The sequence below is a fragment of the Dromiciops gliroides genome, chromosome 6 (genome assembly GCF_019393635.1).
Source record: "Dromiciops gliroides isolate mDroGli1 chromosome 6, mDroGli1.pri, whole genome shotgun sequence".
Lineage (NCBI taxonomy): Eukaryota > Metazoa > Chordata > Mammalia > Microbiotheria > Microbiotheriidae > Dromiciops > Dromiciops gliroides.
The window spans coordinates 117,821,171-117,833,553 of record NC_057866.1 but is presented as its reverse complement, the minus strand read 5'-3'; the positions used below and the strand labels follow the sequence as shown (position 1 = coordinate 117,833,553).

Below are 12,383 nucleotides of genomic sequence, written 5' to 3'. Positions count from 1 at the left end.
TTAGGTCCTCCTGAATCCAGGGCTGGTGCTTATCCACTGCACTACCTAACTGCCCCTCAATAGTTACTTAATACACACCACGCAAGCTTTATGAGGTTTTTCTCCATCAATCCCTTTTAAGATTGAAAACGAAGCATGCATTGATATTCTTTTTTGGTGGAGAGTTCCTCCAAAAAGGAAAAAAAAACTTATTAAAATTATTTTGACAAAATTCTTTAAAAAAAACTTTCTCGAAATGTAAATAATGTTCTGACATGAAGGCAAATTATTTCATAGAACAATTCTACCTGTATTCTATGAATTTCCCATTTTTTATCTAGCCATAGTCACATAACAGCAAAAGATGAAACTAGTGTCAGACTCAACAGAATTCATAACTCAGGGCTGGGTTATATAGGGACATAGGTAGTATTTTTGTAGGTGTTGTGAGGGAAAAGCCAAATAAATAAAAGACTGAGGTATGCTATTCACTCCCTATAGCATTTTACTTGAGCTACTTTAAGCTAAGCATGAAAGCTACATTGCCTGCAGCCTCAAAGCCTCAGAGGATACCAGTTCCAAGGTGTGGGGGGTGGGGGTGGAATTTTTTATAAGGCTGCCACAGTAACACACACAGGGGGTGAGGTCAAAATGGGAGGGTGGGGTAGAATCCAGACCCTCCTGGTGCTGGTAAGAACATTAGGCTCTTTAATAAAAATTGACTTCATCTAGAGAATTAAAGAAGGCATTCTAAATAATAATAAAAAGTTACTCTGACCATAAACAAAAAAAAATAGGGTTGTTATTCAAGCATTTTTTTAAAACCAAAACTAAAAAAAACCCTACTTTAATGAAATAAATGATGGTTGTATATGGTGGTAATTAAAGGAAGTTAGTAGAATGAAGTTTTCATGATGGGCTGAAAGTAATGCTTTTTTTGTTTATTTTCTTGAAGAAGTTATATAAGCATAAAAAGGACAAAACTCAAAAAAGATAACCAACCACATGCACACATATATACACACACACACAGGCTATTAATGTATCTGTCTCTACCTTGTCTAATCCTTATTCAAGTTTTCCCTTAACAACTTCAGAGGTTCTACACAACTTCTTGGATGAATGAAAAAAATACACAGTAGCATGAAGCAGGCACAATACTGGCTGCTAGGCATACAAATATAAAAAAAGCAGGAATTTCTCTACACATGGGGCATATACATTCTAATAGGGCAGACAATAAAGGGGTAACTTCGCTTTGGAAATTCACATGTATGGTGAGTAGAGTCATAATGTGATTGATTGGTCCATCCCAGGAATGGTAGCATCTTCTTGCTTATCTGTGTTGGCAGATTTCACCTACCCAGAGCCTTTGATGGTGATAGAGGGCTATAGTAGGCTGATAATAATAAATGTCAGATTTTAAAAATAAACAAGATAGATATCAGTAGGGCTGTGAGTGAAGGAGGTAATTGGGATCAAAGCCAGGATTCCTACCTTCTTGACCCATGCTAATTATACCTTAAATTATTTAGAATATTTGGCAGATTTACAAAATATATAAAGTGACATACTTAAAAATAAATTAGTATCTTTATTTAATTGGTAGGGAATTTATATCTTAGAAAATTTTTGAATGATTACCAAATGTTATTATCAAAGAGAAAAGAGCAAAGATCAAACAGGACACTAATTTGAACACATGATACAGATTACAAGCATCAGTTGCTTTCTAAATATGCCAGCATTTCCAAAAAGCACAAGAATGATACATATGATAACAGTTCTATAAAAAATTTAAGGGAGTCTACTAAGAGTAGCAGTATCTCTCCTTCCTCCACAGTGGTCAGCTATGACCTCAGACTCCCCAGCAACCATGTTAAAGGGACCAGTGGTTGGCATTGATCTCAGTACCTCTTCTGTGTGGGAGTATTCCAACATGGGAAAGTGGAGATTATTGCTAATGACCAAGGAAACAGGACCATCCCAAGCTATGCAGCCTTCACTGATACAGAAAGATTAATCAGTGATGCAATAAAGAATCAAGTTGAAGTGAACCCTACCAACACAGTTTTTGATACCAAAGGTTTGATTTGTTGAAGATTTGATGATGCAGTTGTACAGTCAAACATAAAACATTGGCCTTTCATGATGGTTAATGAAGCAGGCAGGCTTAGGGCCCAAGTGGAGTACAAAGGGGAGACCAAGAGTTTCTATCCAGAAGTATCTTCTATGGTTTTGACAAAGATGAAAAAAATTACAGAAGCTTACTTTGGGAAGACTGTCACAAATGTTGTTGTCACGGTACCAGCCTATTTTAATGATTCCCAGTGTCAGGTCACCAAAGATGCTGGAACCATCTAAATGTGCTCAGAATCATCAATGAGCCAACTGCTGCTTTTATTGCTTCTAGTATGGATAAAAAAGGTTGGTGCTGAAAGAAATGTGTTGATCTTTGACCTTGGAGGTGGTACTTTTGATGTCTCCATTCTTACCATTGAAGATGGCATCTTTCAGGTCAAGTCCACACCTGGGGACACCTACTTGGCTGAGGAGGACTTTGACAACCTCATAGTGAACCATTTCATTGCTGAGTTCAAGTACAAGCACAAGAAGGACATCAGTGAGAACAAGAGGGCTGTTTGACATCTGTGTACTGCTTGGGAACATGCAAATCACATCCTCTCTTCCAATTCCCAGGCCAGTATTGAGATTGATTCCCTCTATGAAGGTATTGACTTCTATACATCAATCAGTCAGGCCCATTTTAAAGAGCTGAATGTCAATCTCTTCCAAGGCACGCTGGATCCAGTGGAAAAGGCCCTAAGAGATGCCAAACTAGATAAATCACAGATTCATGATATCATCCTGGTGAGTGGTTCCACTCAAATCCCCCAAATCTAGAAGCTTTTGCAAGAGTTCTTCAATGGCAAGGAGCTGAACAAGAGTATCAACCCTGATGAGGCTGTTGCCTATGGTGCAGCTGTCCAGGCCGCCATTTTGTCTGGAGATAAATCTGAGAATGTGCATGACTTGCTGCTGTTGGATGTCACTCCTCTTTCCCTTGGCATTGAGACTGCTGGCAGAGTTATGACAGTTCTGATCAAACATAATACCACTTTCCCTACCAAGCAGACACAGACCTTTACTACCTATTCCAACAACCAGCCTGGCATGCTTATTCAGGTTTATGAAAGTGAGAGAGCAATGACCAAGGATAACAACCTGCTTGGCAAGTTTGAGCTCACAGGAATCCCCTCAGCACCAATGCAAATGGCATCCTCAATGTTTCTGCTGTGGATAAGAGCACAGGCAAGGAGAACAAGATCACCATCACCAATGACAAAAGTCATCTGAGCAAAGAAGACATCGAACATATGGTCCAGGAGGTAGAGAAATACAAGGCTGAGAATGAGAAGTAGAGAGACAAGCTTTCTTCCAAAAATTCTCTTGAATCTTATGCGTTCAACATGAAGGCTACCATAGAAGATGAGAAACTGCAAGGCAAGATTGGTGATGGAGACAAACAGAAGATCCTTGACAAATGTAATGAAATAATCAACTGGCTGGATAAGAACCAAACTTCTGAGAAGGAAGAATTTGAGTATCAGTAGAAAGAATTGGAGAAGGTCTGCAACCCCATCATTACTAAGCTGTACCAGAGTGCAGGTGGCATGCCAGGAGGCATGCCTGGTGGGTTCCTAGGAGGTGGATCAGCCCCATCTGGAGGTGCCTCTTCTGGACCCACCATTGAGGAGGTTAAATAAATTCACCAGAAGAAAGAGCATTCCACACAGCTTTCCAAAATTGAAGGACTCAAATTTGTAGCCAAGGCAGTAGCAGTTTAAAAGTTAACATTTAAGCTACTGCATAAATCTGGGCATTCTGAATACTTGAATGTGTGCAGAGAGAGAGAGAAAAGTGAACAACATTGCACTTTATCAGTAATGTAAACAAGTGGAAATGCCAATTCTTGTCCAGGAGAATAGAATGTATTTAAAATGGCACCATAAAAAAAGAAAATTAGGGGAAGCTAGGTGGTACAGTGGATAAAACACTGACCCTGGATTCAGGAGTACCTGAGTTCAAATCCGGCCTCAGACACTTGACACACACTAGCTGTGTGACCCTGAGCAAGTCACTTAACCCCCACTGCCAAAAAAATAAAAATAAAAATAAAATGTTTTTCTAATTTTCTTCATTTTTCTACTACATGATAATATATCTTCTGGACCAAGACTATTCTTTTCTTTGAAAAATAGATATACGCTATTTTTTTTGACACAGTAAAGGCATTTCCAACAATATTCCTTAGAAAATACATTCTCTACAAATAGTTATCAATTTTTAATTTTATTAACTGTGGTACCGACAGTAACCATTGTATTTGACCAGAGTTTTGTTGCCCTCCATATTGACTCTACTTAAGTTATTTCAGTCACTGTATTGTAATATTTCCTTGGTTCTTATGCACATGTGTCTTCCCATATTTTTCTGAACTTTTTAATCCAACATTCCTTACATGACAACAATATCCATAAATATTCACATCATAATTTGTTGGGGGATTTGCCAATAATTGAATATATAGTTTTTTTCTAGCTTTTCAAAAGCTAGAATTTTTGAAAAGCATAGATTTAAAAAAAAACAGTAATAATGCTATTATAAAAATGTTTTGTATATCAAATTATTTTCTTGTTGATAATAACCATAGCTCCAATAGTTAAGTTTCTGGGGCAAAAATATGAACAATTTAGTCACTCACTGCATAATTCCATAATAATTTTCTAGAAAAATCAAAACATTCCATAACTGTACAAAAACTAGATAGGCATATTTCATAAAAATGCATTTTTCTAATTGGAAGGTTATGCATCAGCAATCTAATTTGAATTTTCTATGATTGTTTTCAATATTTTGAGTAGTTATTGATATTTTTAATTTATTGAATATACATTCTTCCACCCATAACTGTATAACACAGAATCTTCTATTCTTCTGTAATTTCCTTTTTATGTGGCTTTTAAATATATGGTATTTCATCGTATTTAAAGCATACCTTATTTAAAATGTATGCTACATGGTTTATGAATTATATATGGATATTTTACCAAATTGGAATTTATTTTAAAGTATAAAATGCTAATCAAATCTATTCACTAGACTGCTTTCCAGTTTTTACAATACTTTTTTTAAATAGCTTTACGAGCAGTTTCTCTTCTTGGATTAATTAAACAGTAGACTTCTACATGAATTTTTTTCCAGGTCTCACTCATATAGCCTATTTCACTGATTTTTAAATTTTTTTATCCAATATAGAATTACTGCTTCTTAGTAGAGTTTGAGATTCCATACTTCCAAGGCCCCATCACTTCCCCTCCTCCTCTCCCTTCCCTTTGTCCCTCTCTCTGTATATATAAGCACATATATATGTGCCTCTTGATAGTCTTTATATTTATTCTTCTAAACAAATTTTGTTACTCTCTTGTCTAATTTTATAAAGTATCCCTTTGAAAATTTCATTAGAATATCATTAAATATATAGACTAATTCAGATTGTATAATACTCTTATTTATATAACAAAACTTTTATTTTCAGCGAAATCTTTATATTTTGTCCTAAAATGTGATATATTGACTATCTTCTTACAAATAAGAGTAGACTAAATGCTAGTAGCTTTGCTACATTTAATTATATGACTATTGGGAAATCACTCCTTTTCTCCTGATCTTAATGAACATTTCTCATCTGAATGAAGTAGATTGATCAGTGCATGAACCGAGCCAGGTGTAGAGGTGGCATAACTGTCATGCTCCAGCTCATCATTAAAAAGAAGCTCTAGAGAAATAACTCCTTATGCACCTAGGTCGTATTTTTGCTCTATGTCTTTTAGAGTCATATATACTTCTGAGACACTTAATTGCTGATTCTGGCTTTTTCTGACTTTCCACATTGGATTGTATGCCTGTACTCATTTCTTAGGCCTCATTTGTCCCTAAGCTTCTCCTTCTGCTTTTGTAACATCCAGCACTATCTCCAGTCCTCCTGATCTACAACTGACATGGGACCCAATGACTCTGGAGGAGAAAATGAGGTTGGTGACTTTGCACAGCCCTCCCTCACTTAAATCCAATTCACTGCAAGTCATGACATCACCCTGATGGCATGGTGTTCTCAGAGAACGAAGGACAAATAATAACAACAACAACATCTTAGGTGTTCTTCCACATCATTTTCTGACTATGCCCTTCAGTTTTGACATTCCTTAACTGATTTACTGAAAACTGACATTGATCACATTGGGTTCTGTCATATTGCCACTATAGCTGTCTGGTTGACTCTGTGGCACAATCTGATAATGATGATCTCTCAAGTTCTTTCCATATTTAAGATTCTGGGACTGTAACCACCCTTATATAGAAGTGTTTGTATTTAAAAGGATTCCATTAATGAGGTTATCTCTAAGCATCAGTTCTCTTGCCTGATGTAAGAAGTTATATAAATTCTTCTTTAGTAGGGGATAGATCATATCATACACAAAAATGTACCAACCAAGCACACCATTGAAAACAACTTTACCATTTTTGATAAACTTAAAGGCAGCAAAGGTAAGGGCTCACAGTTCATCAAACAGTTTCTGGGGAAATTAGAAAGAAATTTGATATATAATATGTTTAGAACAATATCTCACAAACACTCCCATAATTCATACTTACACTCTAAGTCTGGTTCCCCAGGGAAGTGATGATTCTATTAGATTTCTAGGAATAGAAATTTTTGTGGGTGATTATACTCCTCACATGGCAGAATGAGTTACCACAGTATGTTTCCCATTAGCAATTAGCCAGTAGATGATATATCTATTGGCTGATTGCTAATGGGAAACATACCTTTCGCTTTTACCAATGGCATTAACTGAAATTACAAAGCATTGTTCCTAAAAACCATGAGCTTACTCTCCCATCAATATGTAAAGCATTCATGGAAACATTGGGTACAACATACACCATCAGAACTACAAACTCCCAATGTCCATCTGTCCATCCATATTATTCGCATTCATTCATAGTCATATTTTCTTTCTTTCTCTTTCTCTGTCTGTGTCTCTGTCTGTGTCTCTGTCTGTGTCTCTGTCTGTCTGTCTGTCTGTCTCTCTCTCTCTCATACACATACACACATACATCTGGGATTGTTCCTCACAGGACATGACATCTCTATTAAGTAAGTCAATCCCTGGATTCCCTTACCTGCACTGCTCTGCTGCTAGCTTTGATTCCTATCATGCTCCTCCACTGAGCTTAATCCTCATCTGGCAGCTATGGCCTCTGCCACTACCCAATTCAAAATTAGTGAAAAGGGCATCAGTTGGAATAATTTTAGTTTCTTTTATAATAGTCAGAGACTATTATCCTAGGATTGGCAGATGCCTCTTCAGTTGTGCTCACTTTGCTATGCTCTGAAAATTTTTCACACCCAAGGCAGCAGATGGTGGTGAAGAACAGTAGAAACTATCAGTACTACTCTGTTAAACATTGTGTACTTTCTTTAAAAGAAATAATCTATACACAATGGTATATCACAATATCACGTATAATCCCATTTCATATTCTAAATATATTATATATATATAGGAAATTTATTTTGATTTGGGGACCCTACCTTTGTGCTGAGATTAGAAAGCCTTAGGCCCTCAGGGTCTCTTCTGTATGGGAGGTGCTGGTGCCCCTCCCCCTCTGTTTCATCTGAGCCAAAAAGCCCCCAGCAGATCTATCTGAGAGATCCCGGGCTTGTCCAGGCCGGGCTCTGGCGTAGCCTGTGCTGAGGCACGGGAAGCTCGAGCGTGCCCCAAGCCCCAGCCACAGCCCTGGCTGGTGGATTAGCTTGGTCTGTGGGGGCACAAAAAGTCTCGAGATTTGAGGGGAGAGAAGAAAGATATATATAGACAGACCTGGGAGTTAGACAGAAAGGGGGACTGACAAGATTAGAAAAACAGAGAGGAGGACTGACAAGATTTTAAGGGAACAGAGAAGGACACAGGAGAAGGCTAAAGCACTAGAGCAAGAGGCAGATGTATGGAGCTTGGGAGAGGCCAGAAGATTAAGAGAACAGCAGGACACTGGAGCACTAGGAGAATGGAAGGAGAGGTCGGTGAGAGAGACACAAGGGTTCAGCAGTGGCAGCAAGGAGAGGAAAGTTAGAGGCAGGAGGATTTACAAAGTGAAAGGGGCTTGGAGGTAGAAAGTAGCTGAGCAGGGAAAGTGGAAAATACCTAAAGGCAAGAGGCGGCAACAGGCCTTATTGTATTAAAAAAAAGTACCAGCACTTTCAGGTGGAAAGGCCAAACGCAGTCAGGTTGTACATTTTATTTCCCTGTATTCTTAATTTAAAATTGTATCTCATAAATAAACTCTGTTTTGATTATTTAGTTAAGAGGCTTCTTAATATTTTGCTTATCAATTTGGGAGCAGTGTGGTAGAACTTTATAAATGGCCCATATTAAATTAATAGCAGTTAGATAGCCAGTTAGTTAAAAGTCCCAGATTAGTCCTCCAGCCAAATTAGCCCCCCACCCCCAAATTAGGCCAGCTAGCTAAAATATTTCTACAATATATATATGGAAAGGTATGTGATTATTGATGTTTGTTGGGCTCATTCTTAAAAAACTACAATTCCCTTTTATAAAGTTTTCTATAAGAACAATATACCTAGAATATCCATCTTTTATTTTAATGTTTAAACTCCTACTTAACAGAGGGCATGATTGCAAAGGAAACACAATGAAAATAAACTTGTTATTTTACAATTGAAGTCTTCATGTTCCAAAAGTAAAGACCTAGAGGAAAGATGTATATTAAATGAACCTACTTAAAATTTTCTAAGGTAAAATATTGATAATTAGATAATTTTATGGAGCTGTAATTAATAGCCACTCAATACTTTTATAACAAATTGTAATGTAATCAAAATGGACAGAATTACTTAAAGCAATTAAGAATCAACTTTTCTGCACATATAAAATAGAATGCAATAAAGATCCAAAGTACAGTTTGAAATTAACTTTAGTAATTTTTAAATCATGTTAAAATAAGTACATAGATTTTATGCAGAAGAGGGATTAATTAGATGCAATACTTTATTCTTTTTGAGAACATAGGTGGCAACAGATAATACATATTTATGAAGGGATATCCTACACAAATGCTATGCAAAGTCATCAGTGTTGCTCAGAAGTTTCCTTTTCCAATGCAATAAACTGTTTTTATATCGGACCATTATATTCTTTAAGAAATTTCAATTATTTCCTGGTAGGAGGGGGCCAGTGAAGGGAGGAACTCCTGTTGAAATATATCATCATAAAAGTTGTCAAATGTAGCTGTCCCTCCAGATTGCTAAGGCTGACCATCTAGTACGGGTTTAGTAAGATGTTTCATGTATATTTCTTTCTCCTAATATATCAGAATACCATGTAAGTGATGAGGAGAAAATGGTGACAAGCACCTGGAGAAAGTCAACTTACCATTGAGTCTCCTACAAATTTATCTCAAACAATTTCTATAGGCTGTTCCATCAATTCTACTTCTCGATCCTTTCACTCTTCATCTAATTACTGACTCTGTAATTTTTCTGATATTATCTCTACCAACCCTACTTCTTTTATCCTTAATCCACCTATACTACTCCCTTTACACTACCTCTTAGCAAAAGATTTTCTCTCATATATTTCAAGAAATTAAGATGATCTTTCTGAACTTCCTTTTACACTCAGCACCACACTTCAAATCATCTCAACATCATCCCACATTTTTTCCTCCTTTGCTCTAGTCTCAGAGGATTAAGTGGCTCTCTTTGCTGATACCAATTCATCTATCCACCCCCTCAAGTTTCTTCTGGGATTCTGGTTCTTCAATCATTCTTTCTCTTTCCCTAATTTTTAACTTCACTTTATTCACCTTCTATTTCCCTATCATAGAACATCATTTAACCCTACTATCCCTTTAAACTTCAATAGCATCTCTCCATACATTTATAGTGAAACCTCATGAAAAGGTTACCTTTAGTCTTTTTTCTATACTTCTTCACCTATCAATCACTTCTCAGATCCTTTTAATATGACTTCACATTTCACCACCAGAGTGACATTGTTCTCTCCATGTAACCAGTGATTTATTGCTGAATCAAGTAGCTCTTTCTTAATCCTTAGCTCTCTTGACTTCTCTGAAACCTATGACACTGCTTACCATCACCTTTGGAATATTCATTCACTCCTGAGAAAGAGAGCCTCTGGAGATCATAAAAATGGCTCTAAAACAAAGTTTAGTATTTCTCCTTCCTTTGATCCCTTCTGTGAATTAGGGTAGAGGAGAGGAATAGCATACTTTGGAGTCCAGTAAGTACTCAATTCAAGGCAAAAAAATTACCTGGGACAAATACTCTGAGTGATTTTCTACAAATTTTAATTATTGTTTACCATATTGTTTTGTATAAGTAATATAATAAGCAATTATTAAATAATTATTGGAAAAATATATAGTGACATAATTTATTATTTCTTCAAAATAAGCCTGTGGGTTAGACAGAGGACTAGTACCCTCCTTCCCCTCCTTATCCTTCTCTTTTTTCTTTTTCCTTTTCCCATCTTTTTATTTTTTACAGATAAGGAGACTGAGATATGGAGAGTTCAAGTGATTTGTCCAAGCTAAATGTTAGAGGGAAAATGAGCTAGTAAGGTTGTTCTGTTTCATCAGAACATGTCTTAAATATGGAGAAATAGGCCATGGGTTTGAATTTTGTTTTCCATAAGATCTGAAATATGTGCATAACTTCTCAATTTTAGTATCCAGAAAAATATAAAATAAGGGCTTCTACTACATGACCTCTGAAGTTTCATCCAGCTTTAAACCCATAATCTTATGTTTCTTGTGAGTCTGATTCTGGTACTCTCCACTCAACCATGTTGTCTTTCATAATCATTGAAAGTACAAATGCAAGAAATAATGCTAAAACTACTCATTATACTGATTGTCAATTTCAGCATTTGGGGATTCTATCCTCTCATTATGTGGAGTGCCTATGGATCTGAAAAGAATGGGATATTTCAAATAAAGCAGAGACTACAAAGGCAGGATCTGTGGCTAATTTTAGTACTTGAAAACTGGAAAGTAGTGAAATAGCATAAAAAGGATTGGTTTGGGTGAAGGAATAGATCAGAGCTAAATGTCATTGCTATGATTTATAGCATATTTGTACAAACAAAAGGGTATAAGAAAATTAACTTTGATTTTAAAACAAGCAATTATAGTTGGTGTAAAAACACAACAGAAATATGTCTGTTGAAAAGACTTCTCTGAACCTTTTAGGCAAAATTTGCTATACAAATCATTCAGATTACAATGGCTTCTATATTAAAGCATGTGAATTTTAATTATTTATCCATTCTACTATTTTAGAAAGCAGGCTAATTTGACAGTAGAGGGAACTAAGAGTTGAAAAATACTAAACCTTTTGACTGCCTTAGAACATGTGATATTTATATATCAGTAAAATAAATAATTTCTAGTGTTTATACTGGAGAAATGAGTGGTAGACTCTTTTTTCCTACACTCTGGACCACCATTAATGATCATCTTGGGCATCCTATAATCCAAGTCTCCATGTATTCTTTTAGAATGAGAAAGCAAATTCTGAACAGAAAGAGGAAGCTCTTAACTCATATCTGTAGTTTGGAAGGTAGAAGACAGTGACATTGAGAATGAAGAGAGAAAAAAGGGAACACTTACTACTTAGACCCACTTTCTATGTAGGGTGGAATTCCCTTCAGGGGCTAGCATTTTTCTGAGAGGTCTGCTGCTTCCTCTAAAAATTATCTGGGATATAATGGAAATTCCCCTGAGAATGTGGAGTTACACAATCCTATAGGAATAAAGTCTGCAATGCTAAAGCATAGAATGAGACCAGACCAGTAGGGAATTAAAAGAACAAGAAAAAAATGATAATTTTTAGCTATTTTGGAGGGTGTAGGAAAATTGAATGGGTAGACAGTGATTATGACAACTAGTGGAGAGAATAAAAAATTATTAAACTCATATTTTCCCATTTTCTGAATAGAGGAAAATGGTCTTTGAAGTTGCAAGTACAACATAAAAAATTAAGAGAGAATTGAAACCTAGGATTAGAGAAGTCAGAGAGTACTTAGCTACCTGAAAGGAGTAGAAATTACTATGTCTGGATCAGCTGGATAAAATGTTGACTGAACTGTGATTAGTTATATTTGAAAAACTGGAGAAAAGGGAATAGGTAATGCAAGACTGGAGAGTGGCAAATGTCATCCCTAACTTGGATACTTTGATGGATCTGAGATCACATTGATATTGGTACTCCTTCCAATAAATAAATAAGAACCCAT

General features: G+C 36.2%; 1 pseudogene; it reads left to right on the top strand.

Annotated features, from left to right (window-relative positions):
* The first annotated feature begins 1,855 nt into the window (after positions 1-1,855).
* Positions 1,856-11,151, top strand: LOC122732070 (annotated as a pseudogene).
* The last annotated feature ends 1,232 nt before the right edge of the window (positions 11,152-12,383 follow it).